The 12,985-nt window shown below is 40.0% G+C and overlaps 2 long non-coding RNA genes and 1 pseudogene across 2 annotated transcripts in view; 1 reads left to right on the top strand and 2 right to left on the bottom strand.

Moving 5' to 3' along the window:
• LOC115152460 (uncharacterized) overlaps positions 1-12,985 on the top strand; it is a 313,979-nt gene that overhangs the window by 667 nt on the left and 300,327 nt on the right. The window lies entirely within an intron of this gene.
• The window catches only part of LOC115152442 (zinc finger protein 208-like), a 339,225-nt pseudogene that overhangs the window by 30,510 nt on the left and 295,730 nt on the right, over positions 1-12,985 (bottom strand).
• LOC115152457 (uncharacterized) lies at positions 7,974-8,293 on the bottom strand. The gene is made up of 2 exons (XR_003867490.1): positions 8,176-8,293; positions 7,974-8,067 (listed from the first exon to the last, which is right to left on the bottom strand). It is a non-coding gene; the product is annotated as an uncharacterized LOC115152457 (long non-coding RNA).

The raw sequence follows: 12,985 nt of genomic DNA, 5'->3' as shown, positions 1-12,985 counted from the left end.
CTGAACATATTAGCAAAAGGACAAGCGTTTTGGGGAGACTTAACATATTAGCAAAAGGACAAGCGTTTTGGGGAGACTGAACATATTAGCAAAAGGACATGTGGTTTTGGGGAGACTGAACATATTAGCAAAAGGACAAGCATTTTGGGGAGACCTGAACATGTTAGCAAAAGGACAAGCGTTTTGGGGAGACTGAACATGTTAGCAAAAGGACAAGCGTTTTGGGGAGACTGAACATGTTAGCAAAAGGACAAGCGTTTTGGGGAGACCTGAACATATTAGCAAAAGGACAAGTGTTTTGGGGAGACTGAACATATTAGCAAAAGGACAAGCGTTTTGGGGAGACTGAACATAATAGCAAAAGGACAGTTTGTAAGTCTTCAAAATAACAATTTTGAAGGAAAGGTGTGGCTAAACAAAAATATATAATTTAGAGAAGATAGTAATGTCCATTATTACTTTAGAGATGAAGTGGGACACCAACAGAACGTTATTAACAATGGATCAACTGCAGCCTTTAACACTGACTGGAATAGTAATATATATTATTATAGAGCTCTGATCAACCTATAAACATGACATTATCTATTATTATAGAGCTCTGATCAGCCTATAAACATGATCTATTATTATAGAGCTCTGCTCAGCCTATAAACATGACATTATCTATTATTATAGAGCTCTGCTCAGCCTATAAACATGACATTATCTATTATTATGGAGCTCTGCTCAGCCTGTAAACATGACATTATCTATTATTATAGAGCTCTGCTCAGCCTATAAACATGACATTATCTATTATTATAGAGCTCTGATCAGCCTGTAAACATGACATTATCTATTATTATAGAGCTCTGCTCAGCCTATTAACATGATCTATTATTATAGAGCTCTGCTCAGCCTATAAACATGACATTATGTATTGTTAAAGAGCTCTCATGAGAGCATGATCATAATACTGTAGTCTTCTGTCTTTATTATAGAGCTCTGATGTAATCAAACCTATTGTTTTGATGGATTTCTTCTCATTAATCTCTTAACAGATTAATGGTAAAAAACAACACTACTCAGACAGCAACAAGGGAACAGAGTGTCCCATGGGATGCGCTGTAATAAGCATTCAAAGTCTAAGGCCTTTTCTCAATTAGAGTTGCTCACCTCCTCCATCCTTTCTGGCCTTCTCTTGAAAAAGGTCAAAGGTAATCGAAGAGAGGCAAACTTGATGAAAATGTGCTTGTATAAAATGAGACTCTCCTCTAATCTCGCTTCGGAAAATTACGTTTCCACGGTGGAATCCCAAAATAAATGCATAGTGATAAAAATAAATGCTAGTTGGGTCAATCTACTATTATATATACTATACTACTATATTCCTACTATTATATATACTATACTACTATATTCCTACAGTTATATATATACTATACTACTATATTCCTACTAGTATATATACTATACTACTATATTCCTACAGTTATATATATACTATACTACTATATTCCTACTAGTATATATACTATACTACTATATTCCTACAGTTATATATATACTATACTACTATATTCCTACTATTATATATACTATACTACTATTATATATACTATACTACTATATTCCTACAGTTATATATATACTATACTACTATATTCCTACTATTATATATATACTATACTACTATATTCCTACAGTTATATATATACTATACTACTATATTCCTACTATTATATATACTATACTACTATATTCCTACAGTTATATATATACTATACTACTATATTCCTACTATTATATATACTATACTACTATTATATATACTATACTATACTACTATATTCCTACTATTGTATATACTATACTACTATATTCCTACTATTATATATACTATACTATACTACTGTATTCCTACTATTATATATACTATACTACTATATTCCTACTGTTATATATACTATACTACTATATTCCTACTATTATATATACTATACTATACTACTATATTCATACTATTATCTATACTATACTACTATATTCCTACTATTATATATACTATACTACTATATTCCTACTATTATATATACTATACTACTATATTGTTACTGTTATATATACTATACTACTATATTCCTACTGTTATATAGACTATACTACTATATTCCTACTATTATATATACTATACTACTATATTCCTACTATTATATATAGTATACTATACTACTATATTCCTACTGTTATATATACTATACTATACTACTATATTCCTTCTATTATATATACTATACTACTATATTCTTACTATTATCTATACTATACTACTATATTCCTACTATTATATATACTATACTACTATATTCCTACTATTATATATACTATACTATACTACTATTATATATACTATACTATCCTACTATATTCCTACTATTATATATACTATACTATGCTTTCCTACTATATTCCTACTATTATATATACTATACTACTATATTCCTACTGTTTTATATACTATACTATATTCCTACTATTATATATACTATACTATACTACTATTATATATACTATACTATCTTACTATATTCCTACTATTATATATATTATACTACTATATTCCTACTATTATATATACTATACTATGCTATCCTACTATATTCCTACTATTATATATTATACTACTATATTTCTACTATTATATATACTATACTATACTATCCTACTATATTCCTACTATTATATATATTATACTACTATATTCCTGCTATTATATATACTATACTATGCTATCCTACTATATTCCTACTATTATATATACTATACTACTATATTTCTACTATTATATAACCTATACTACTATATTCCTACTTTATATATACTATACTATAGTCCTACTATTCGGTGCCTTTTGGACCTCATCACTTTTGGAAGAAAGTGGTCCTCATGAGAGCCAGTTTTCATCATAGTGCTTGATGGTTTTTGCAACTGCACTTGAAGAAACATTCAAAGTTCTTGACATTTTCTGCATTGACTGACCTTCATGTCTTATTTGAGCTGTTCTTTCCATAATAATGACTTAGCCCTATTTGGTAAAAGACCATCTTCTGTATACCACCCCTACCTTTTCACAACACAACTGATTGGCTCAAATGCATAAAGAAGGAAAGAAATTCCACAAATTAACTTTTGACAAGGCACACCTGTTAATTTAAATGTATTCCAGGTGACTACCTCATGAAGCTGGTTGAGAGAATGCCAAGAGTGTGCAAAGCTGTCATCAAGGCAAAGGGTGGCTACTTTGAAGAATATCAAATATAACATATTTTGATTTGTTTAACCCTTTTTTAGTTACAACATGATTCCATATGTTATTTCATAGTTTTGATGTCTTCAATATTATTCTACAATGTAGAAAGTAGTCAAAATAAAGAAAAACCCTTGAAAAACCCTTTTGACTGGTACTGAATATATACTGAATATATACTGCTCAAAAAAATAAAGGGAACACTTAAACAACACAATGTAACTCCAAGTCAATCACACTTCTGTGAAATCAAACTGTCCACTTAGGAAGCAACACTGATTGACAATAAATTTCACATGCTGTTGTGCAAATGGAATAGACAACAGGTGGAAATTATAGGCAATTAGCAAGACACCCCCAATAAAGGAGTGGTTCTGCAGGTGGTAAGCACAGACCACTTCTCAGTTCCTATGCTTCCTGGCTGATGTTTTGGTCACTTTTGAATGCTGGCGGTGCTTTCACTCTAGTGGAAGCATGAGACAGAGTCTACAACACACACAAGTGGCTCAGGTAGTGCAGCTCATCCAGGATGGCACATCAATGCGTGCTGTGGCAAGAAGGTTTGCTGTGTCTGTCAGCGTAGTGTCCAGAGCATGGAGGCTCTACCAGGAGACAGGCCAGTACATCAGGAGACGTGGAGGAGGCCGTAGGAGGGCAACAACCCAGCAGCAGGACCGCTACCTCCGCCTTTGTGCAAGGAGGAGCAGGAGGAGCACTGCCAGAGCCCTGCAAAATGACCTCCAGCAGGCCACAAATGTGCATGTGTCTGCTCAAACGGTCAGAAACAGACTCCATGAGGGTGGTATGAGGGCCCGACGTCCACAGGTGGGGGTTGTGCTTACATCCCAACACCGTGCAGGACATTTGGCATTTGCCAGAGAACACCAAGATTGGCAAATTCGCCACTGGCGCCTTGTGCTCTTCACAGATGAAAGCAGGTTCACACTGAGCACGTGACAGACGTGACAGAGTCTGGAGACGCCGTGGAGAACGTTCTGGTGCCTGCAACATCCTCCAGCATGACCGGTTTGGCGGTGGGTCAGTCATGGTGTGGGGTGGCATTTCTTTGGGGGGCCGCACAGCCCTCCATGTGCTCGCCAGAGGTAGCCTGACTGCCATTAGTTACCGAGATGAGATCCTCAGACCCCTTGTGAGACCATATGCTGGTGCGGTTGGCCCTGGGTTCCTCCTAATGCAAGACAATGCTAGACCTCACGTGGCTGGAGTGTGTCAGCAGTTCCTGCAAGAGGAAGACATTGATGCTATGGACTGGCTCGCCCATTCCCCAGACCTGAATCCAATTGAGCACATCTGGGACATCATGTCTCGCTCCATCCACCAACGCCACGTTGCACCACAGACTGTCCAGGAGTTGGCGGATGCTTTAGTCCAGGTGTTGTAGGGAGGTCATACAGGCACGTGGAGGCCACACACACTACTGAGCCTCATTTTGACTTGTTTTAAGGACATTACATCAAAGTTGGATCAGCCTGTAGTGTGGTTTTCCACTTTAATTTTGAGTGTGACTCCAAATCCAGACCTCCATGGTTTGATGAATTGGATTTCCATTGATTATTTTTGTGTGATTTTGTTGTCAGCACATTCAACTATGTAAAGAAAAAAGTATTTAATAAGATTATTTCATTTATTCAGATCTAGGATGTGTTATTTTAGTGTTCCCTTTATTTTGTTGAGCAGTGTATTTTCATTGTGAGAAAAAAGCTATTGGTTTTCTACCCAAAGTTGGAAAGAAATTGTTGTGAGCCATTTAATAAACACAGCAAAATTGATAAAAAAAAAAAAGTGTGGCAATAGCAGTAACAGCGGCATCTAGTGGGAAAAACGGGGTACTTTCACACTTATTTATGGGGCAAAATGCAAGCGACTTCTAAATGATCTGAACAGGAGAAAAAACACCACCAAATTCACTGTGACTACATTGTATTAATTATATATTATATAATAATAATAATGAATAAATAACACTCCTAGCCACAGCTACAACTTGTCAAACATAGAGAAGGGAGACTGTATACTGGCCATTGGCTTTTACTTTACTCAATGGAGTGGGTAAAGGAGGAGTTAACTGGTGGTTGAACTCATTTCTTTACAACAGAAAATAGAATTCTGGGGTATCTGGATATCATAAGGTGAATGCACCAATTTGTAAGTCGCTTTGGATAAGAGCGTCTGCTAAATGACGTAAATGTAAAAATCATCTGTACATCTATCACTCCAGTGTTAATTTGTTAAATTGTAATTACTTCTCTACTATGGCCTATTTATTGCCTTACCTCCATTCTCCATTTGCACACACTGTATATAGATTTTTCTGTTGTGTTATTGACTGTACGTTTGTTTATCCCATGTGTAACTCTGTGTTGTTGTTTTTGTTGCACTGCTTTGCTTTATCTTGGCCAGGTCGCAGTTGAAAATGAGAACTTGTTCTAAACTATCTGGTAAAATAAATAAAAAAGAAATTAAAGAAATCTTAACTTTATTGACAAATTGTGTGCGCATCGCCCTCGTGCCGCAATTTGATTAAACACAGAAAGGGGCCTATATTGGAGACCAAAAGTCGTCTGGCACACTGCTTAGAGTTTCGGCATCACCTTTTACCTCAAATAAACATTGGATTTCTGTTGTTGTGGGCCTTTAACCATCTGTCTGACTTTGTCATTAACACAGGAGAGAGACGGGACTATCGTGGATCCTCTGGTTTTGTTCGATCTGACCAGCTAACATTACACCAGAGAACACACACAGGAGAGAAATCTTATAGCTGTGTTCAATGTGGCAAGAGCTTTACTACATCTAGCTATCTGACAGTGCACCAGAGAATACACACAGGAGAGAAATCTTATATCTGTGTTCAATGTGGGAAGAGTTTTGTTCGTTCTGGCCAGCTGACAATACACCAGAGAACACACACAGGAGAGAAACCTTATAGCTGTGGTCAATGTGGGAAGAGTTTTGGTCAATCTGGAGATCTGACAGTGCATCAGAGAAGACACACAGGAGAGAAACCTTATAGCTGTGGTCAATGTGGGAAGAGTTATTGTCAATCTGGAGATCTGACAGTGCACCAGAGAACACACACAGGAGAGAAACCATTTATCTGTGCTCAATGTGGGAAGAGTTTTGTTCGATCTGGCCAGCTGACAAAACACCAGAGAACACACACAGGAGAGAAACCTTATAGCTGTGGTCAATGTGGGAAGAGTTTTGCTGCATCTAGCACACTGACTGTACACCAGAGAACACACACAGGAGAGAAACCTTATATCTGTGATCAATGTGGGAAGAGTTTTGTTCGATCTGACAAGCTAACATTACACCAGAGAACACACACAGGAGAGAAATATTATAGCTGTGATCAATGTGGGAAGACTTTTATTCGATCTGGCCAGCTGACAAGACACCAGAGAACACACACATGAGAGAAACCTCATAGCTGTGACCAGAGATAATCTGATAAAAGATCTCTGGTTAAATATCAGAAAATACATAAAGGAGCTGTTTCATGATATCAATGAGTTAATGTCACAATGTAGAATGTTTTAACATTGTACTAGGAGTATTTTAATAATGTCACAATGTAGAATGTTTGCTCCCTGTTCTATTGATTTCAACATGATATGGATATTAGCCTCAGGGGGAAAATCCAGGCTCTGAATTGAAAGAGTTACTATTTATGTGATTTAACAAAAAGTGATTAACTCAATAAGAGCTGTGTTACACATACCATGCAACACTTCAAAATGTAGCTAGCTGTTTCCTACAAATTGTCCTCTAACCAGTGATGTACACATTATTCCCAGATTCCGTGTGGTTTTTGAGCTGTTAGTTTTAATAGGATGTGCAACCTCATCTCCCTCCTCTCGCTCAAATGATTTTAGCATGATATTGATGAGTGATGACAAATAAGTGTTCCTTTGTTCAGCGACCCCTAAATTTAAATGCATCACTCCGAAATGTAGCTGACTGTCTTCTGCAGGTTGTCCTCTAACCAGTGAGGTAACAGATATCTCCCATTTCCATGTGTTTTTTAGTTGTGTTAGTTTCAACATCACGTACAACCTGATTTCCCCCCTAATCGATATCAGTGATTTATTGCTACTTGTCAAAACAGCAGCGTTTCTGGTGCTTGTGCAGTTTATAAAGTGCTTGTTTTAAAAACTCCAAGTAATATGATTATTGTGGAATAGGAGAATGTAGAGAGGAGGGAGTGAAAGGATGCCAGGTCCGCAGGGAGGCGAGTTTTCCTCCATTTCCGCTCGGCTGCCCGGAGCCCTGGTAACACCTCCTATGGTAACACCACCTATGGTAACACCACCTATGGTAACACCAGCTATGGTAACACCTCATATGGCTATGGTAACACCACCTATGGTAACACCAGCTATGGTAACACCTCATATGGTAACATCTCCTATGGTAACACCACCTATGGTAACACCACCTATGGTAACACCTCCTATGGTAACACCTCCTATGGTAACACCTCCTATGGTAACACCTCCTATGGTAACACCACCTATGAATACCCTCTTCGTAATGCATTATATGTGCATGCATCTGCATAATACGCAATGCAAAATAACCTATTAGCTCCTATGTCATGCATCATAATAGTGCATTAAGCATATGTGTTTATCATTCATTATGTATTTGGTCTTCTTTGTTTTGTCTTTATCTTCATATTGTGGTGGTAGTGTGTGTTCCTTGATGCGCTCTGGGTCTCTCTGGATACTGGAGACAGACCACCACGCAACTCACTGTGGAAAAAGAGAGATGGTTTAACCAAAAAAACGATTAATTTACACCCACACCACATCACACATCACACACCACACGCGCACAAAGTAAAACGTTTGACAACTTACCCTTTTAGCGTGGCACTGCATTGTGCAACCTGGGAGGAGTCATCTAGAAATTGAACAAAATAGGAAAATATATTATATTCTATAGGCTGGGGAGACTGGGGATTGTAGACTGGGGAGACTGGTGATTGTAGACTGGGGATTGTAGGCTGGGGAGACTGGGGATTGTAGACTGGGGAGACTGGGGATTGTAGGGCTGGGGAGACTGGGGATTGTAGGCTGGGGAGACTGGGGATTGTAGGTCGGGGGGACTGGGGATTGTAGGCTGGGGAGACTGGGGATTGTAGGCTAGGGAGACTGGGGATTGTAGGCTGGGGAGACTGGGGATTGTAGGCTAGGGAGACTGGAGGTTGTAGGCCGGGGGGACTGGGGATTGTAGGCTGGGGAGACTGGGGATTGTAGACTGGGGAGACTGGTGATTGTAGGCTGGGGAGACTGGGGATTGTAGGCTGGGGAGACTGGGGATTGTAGGCTGGGGAGACTGGGGATTGTAGACTCGGGAGACTGGTGATTGTAGGCTGGGGAGACTGGGGATTGTAGGCTGGGGAGACTGGGATTGTAGGCTGGGGAGACTGGGGATTGTAGGCTGGGGAGACTGGGGATTGTAGGCTGGGGAGACTGGGGATTGTAGGCTGGGGAGACTGGGGATTGTAGGCTGGGGAGACTGGGGATTGTAGGCTGGGGAGACTGGGGATTGTAGGCTGGGGAGACTGGGGATTGTAGGCTGGGGAGACTGGGGATTGTAGACTGGGGAGACTGGGGATTGTAGGGCTGGGGAGACTGGGGATTGTAGGCTGGGGATTGTAGGCTGGGGAGACTGGGGATTGTAGGCCGGGGAGACTGGGGATTGTAGGCCGGGGAGACTGGGGATTGTAGGCTAGGGAGACTGGGGATTGTAGGCTAGGGAGACTGGGGATTGTAGGCTGGGGAGACTGGGGATTGTAGACTGGGGAGACTGATGATTGTAGGCTAGGGAGACTGGGGATTGTAGGCCGAGGGGACTGGGGATTGTAGGCTGGGGAGACTGGGGATTGTAGACTGGGGATTGTAGGCTGCGGGGACTGGGGATTGTAGGCTGGGGGGACTGGGGATTGTAGACTGGGGATTGTAGGCTTCAGGGACTGGGGATTGTAGACTGGTGATTGTAGGCTGGGGAGACTGGGGATTGTAGGCTGGGGAGACTAGGGATTGTAGGCTGGGGAGACTGGGGATTGTAGACTGGGGATTGTAGACTGGGGATTGTAGACTGGGGAGACTGGTGATTGTAGGCTGGGGAGACTGGAGATTGTAGGCCAAGAAAACTAGGAGAGACAGAGAGAGAAAGAGGTAACACTGGCCTCTATGTCCTCATCCTGGTACTACAACACAAGGCAAAACTGACTTGAACCATTTCAGGGAAATTGGTCTCACCTTTGTTGAAAGAGCGTTTCTCCACTGTTGCCCTCTGCTATCCTCCCTTCAGTGTACTCCTTGCTTCTTCCCAAAGACAAACTTCTCTTTTTGGAGGAAGTGGTAATGTCCCTCTCCTCTCTCCTCCCTTTGGAGCAATTGCTCCCCATCTCTTTCTCTCAAACCTCAATCTACAGAACATGAGTGAACTCATGAAAACATATTTTTGTATTCTTCAGAAGTCCAAATGTCTAAAACGCCAAATGTGTACTGAACCTTACCAAATTAAATACAATTGCTGTTACCTAGAAAACAGTTACAAATATGTTTTACTCTTATGTATTTCAAATCCATTCGAGTTTGATAAATTGTCAATAACACTTGACTTTCTGTTCCACCATATCAGTAGCACCTAAATATTTGGTTCAACAAAGATTTATTTCAGAAGTTATTCCAAAACAAACATAATATATTGTATTTATTGAAAGAAGATCCTTATCTTTCTGGTAATAGACATTTACTGCGGCGTCACAGTCACGTCGTCCGAGTTTGGCTGGTGTAGGTTGTCATTGTAAATTAGAATTTGTTCTTAACTGACTTGTCTAGTTAAATAAAGGTTAAATAAAAAATAAAAATAAATGTTATTGTGTGAGAGTGAGAGTGAGAGGGACAGACAGACAGACAGACAGACAGACAGACAGACAGACAGACAATGAACGAGAAAGAGAGCGAGAACCCCTATCCTAGAGTGAGAATGAAAAGGAAAGAGAACCCCTCCCATCCTGGCAGATGTTTATCTTAGTCTCAGAGCACAGTAGGACTGTAAGCAAACAATCTCTACAAAGGCCCCAACAGTACAGAGTTCCAGATGGCTCATTGTTTGGCTAGTGCACTTTTTATATTCTATTTGATGTATTTTAAGTGTACAGATACTATTTCTCTGCAGAAAATACTGTTCCTTTTCCAACATTCACTGTTTTTCTAAGTATACAAAACACATTTTCTCAGTATACCCCTAACTGCAGACAAACAGGATGCGGTTTAAGTGTTATTTCCTGTTACAATAACACACCTACTCTTCTCTCAACCCCAGACTGTCGCCATGCAATTTCTTTCCCCAAAAGCTCTCTTACATTTCCTCTACCTCAAGGTCTAATTAACATTTCAATTCCAAATAAAATTATAGTTGTGTCACATTTTCCAACAGCACACACTCGCTCAATAAAGTAAAAAAACTAAAAAACACATCCAGCATATTTAGGGCCGGCTAATTTCACAGTGAATTTCACAATACTAAGAAGAATTAATTAAAAAGAGAAGAAGAGAAGAGGAAGTTCCATCAGTACCTAGGTTTCCATCTGTAGCAAGGTGTCCATCAGTAGCTAGGCTTCCATCAGTAGCTAGGTGTCCATCAGTAGCTAGGCTTCCATCAGTAGCTAGGCTTCCATCAGTAGCTAGGCGTCCATCAGCAGCTAGGTTTCCATCAGTAGCAAGGTGTCCATCAGTAGCTAGGCTTCCATCAGTAGCTAGGCTTCCATCAGTAGCTAGGCGTCCATCAGCAGCTAGGTTTCCATCTGTAGCAAGGTGTCCATCAGTAGCTAGGCTTCCATCAGTAGCTAGGCTTCCATCAGTAGCTAGGCGTCCATCAGCAGCTAGGTTTCCATCAGTAGCTAGGTGTCCATCAATAGCTAGGCTTCCATCAGTAGCTAGGTGTCCATCAGTAGCTAGGTTTCCATCAGTAGCTAGGTTTCCATCAGTAGCTAGGTTACCATCAGTAGCTAGGTTTCCATCAGTAGCTAGGGACCCATCAGTAGCTAGGTTTCCATCAGTAGCTAGGTTTCCATCAGTAGCTAGGGACCGATCAGTAGCTAGGTTTCCATCAGCAGCTAGGTTTCCATCAGTAGCTAGGTGTCCATCAGTAGCTAGGTTTCCATCAGTAGCTAGGTTTCCATCAGTAGCTAGGTTTCCATCAGTAGCTAGGTTACCATCAGTAGCTAGGTTACCATCAGTAGCTAGGTTTCCATCCAATTGGCGACAAATTTTGATGCGAATATAAAAAAATCTGTATAAAGAAAATATGCACATTTTCCCACCAGTGGTGTGTTTCCAACAAACTGACTTGTTACAGATAAAAGTCAGTTCATGATGGTGTAGAGAACACAATGTAAAGTTTTCATGTACAGAATGAAAAATATAAAGTTCAATATGTTTCCATCGCCGTACCATTAGTTTGAACGCCAATTACATGGTTTTGTTCAAAAACCCTAGAGACAAACTACAAATAAACACTTTAGCTCAGAGATGTACCCTGGAACGAAATCCTACTTTATGGAGAGATGTGAGGACACTACCAAAGCATCATTTTCTTATTTAATCATGGATTTAAAATCAAATACTCCAGAACACCTGAGGCTCCGAACAGGCTTGTTTCCGTGGGTGTGGCCGGCGGTTTACATTCCTAAAAAGTAACCGCTATGTCTCTGCGTTTAAAAAGAAACTTACCGCCCTTGAGAACCCTAGTTGGGGCTAGCCCTAAAGAACGTAAGGCCATCTTGGGTCACTGTTCTTCAGATCTCATATTATCCCTGTGAGAGATTGCTTTGAATCTTCTCAAAGGACCCATTCCACTCACCCTGACCCAATTAAAAGAATTAAAGAGACAAAAGACTGTGATCAAACTCTTTGCCAATAAAAGGGCTAGGCTTGAAAAGAAAAGACAACCCCCAGACTGTAGTATGGTATATCTTCTACCTTTACTCAGTATAGCCGTGTCCTTCATCACCAGCCTTATTGCTGCCAGACTGTTGTATGGTATATCTTCTACCTTTACTCAGTATAGCCGTGTCCTTCATCACCAGCCTTATTGCTGCCAGACTGTTGTATGGTATATCTTCTAACTTTACTCAGTATAGCCGTGTCCTTCATCACCAGCCTTATTGCTGCCAGACTGTTGTATGGTATATCTTCTACCTTTACTCAGTATAGCCGTGTCCTTCATCACCAGCCTTATTGCTGCCAGGCGTGGGGATTGAACACAGAGTGTAATGGCCAATAAAATGTACATAGTGCCTCAACAAGAGTTGTATAGACTTAAACAACAATTACAGGGTCCTGAAAATATCAGACAAACAGTGGAACATGTATTGGATATGGCCACGAAGGATATTTTGAATAGAAAAGGTTTGAATCCCTATGATAAAGGTCCAAAAATACACAAACCTCTTGCAAAGGTATTTGGCCTTGGTAAAACAAGGTGAGAGAGAGACCAACCATTTATCGCTTTCCCCATCGGAAACCTTAAAGGATGACGCATAGAGAGAGCCCTGCCCCTGTAATGTCTGGACCAGAGACCTTACAGGTTGAAGATCAAATGCATGTTGAAGATAATGTTAGATACATTATGAACAAGATAAAAGACTCAAAG

This window comes from Salmo trutta, chromosome 17, assembly GCF_901001165.1.
Source record: "Salmo trutta chromosome 17, fSalTru1.1, whole genome shotgun sequence".
Lineage (NCBI taxonomy): Eukaryota > Metazoa > Chordata > Actinopteri > Salmoniformes > Salmonidae > Salmo > Salmo trutta.
This window is presented reverse-complemented; position numbering and strand designations above follow the sequence as displayed.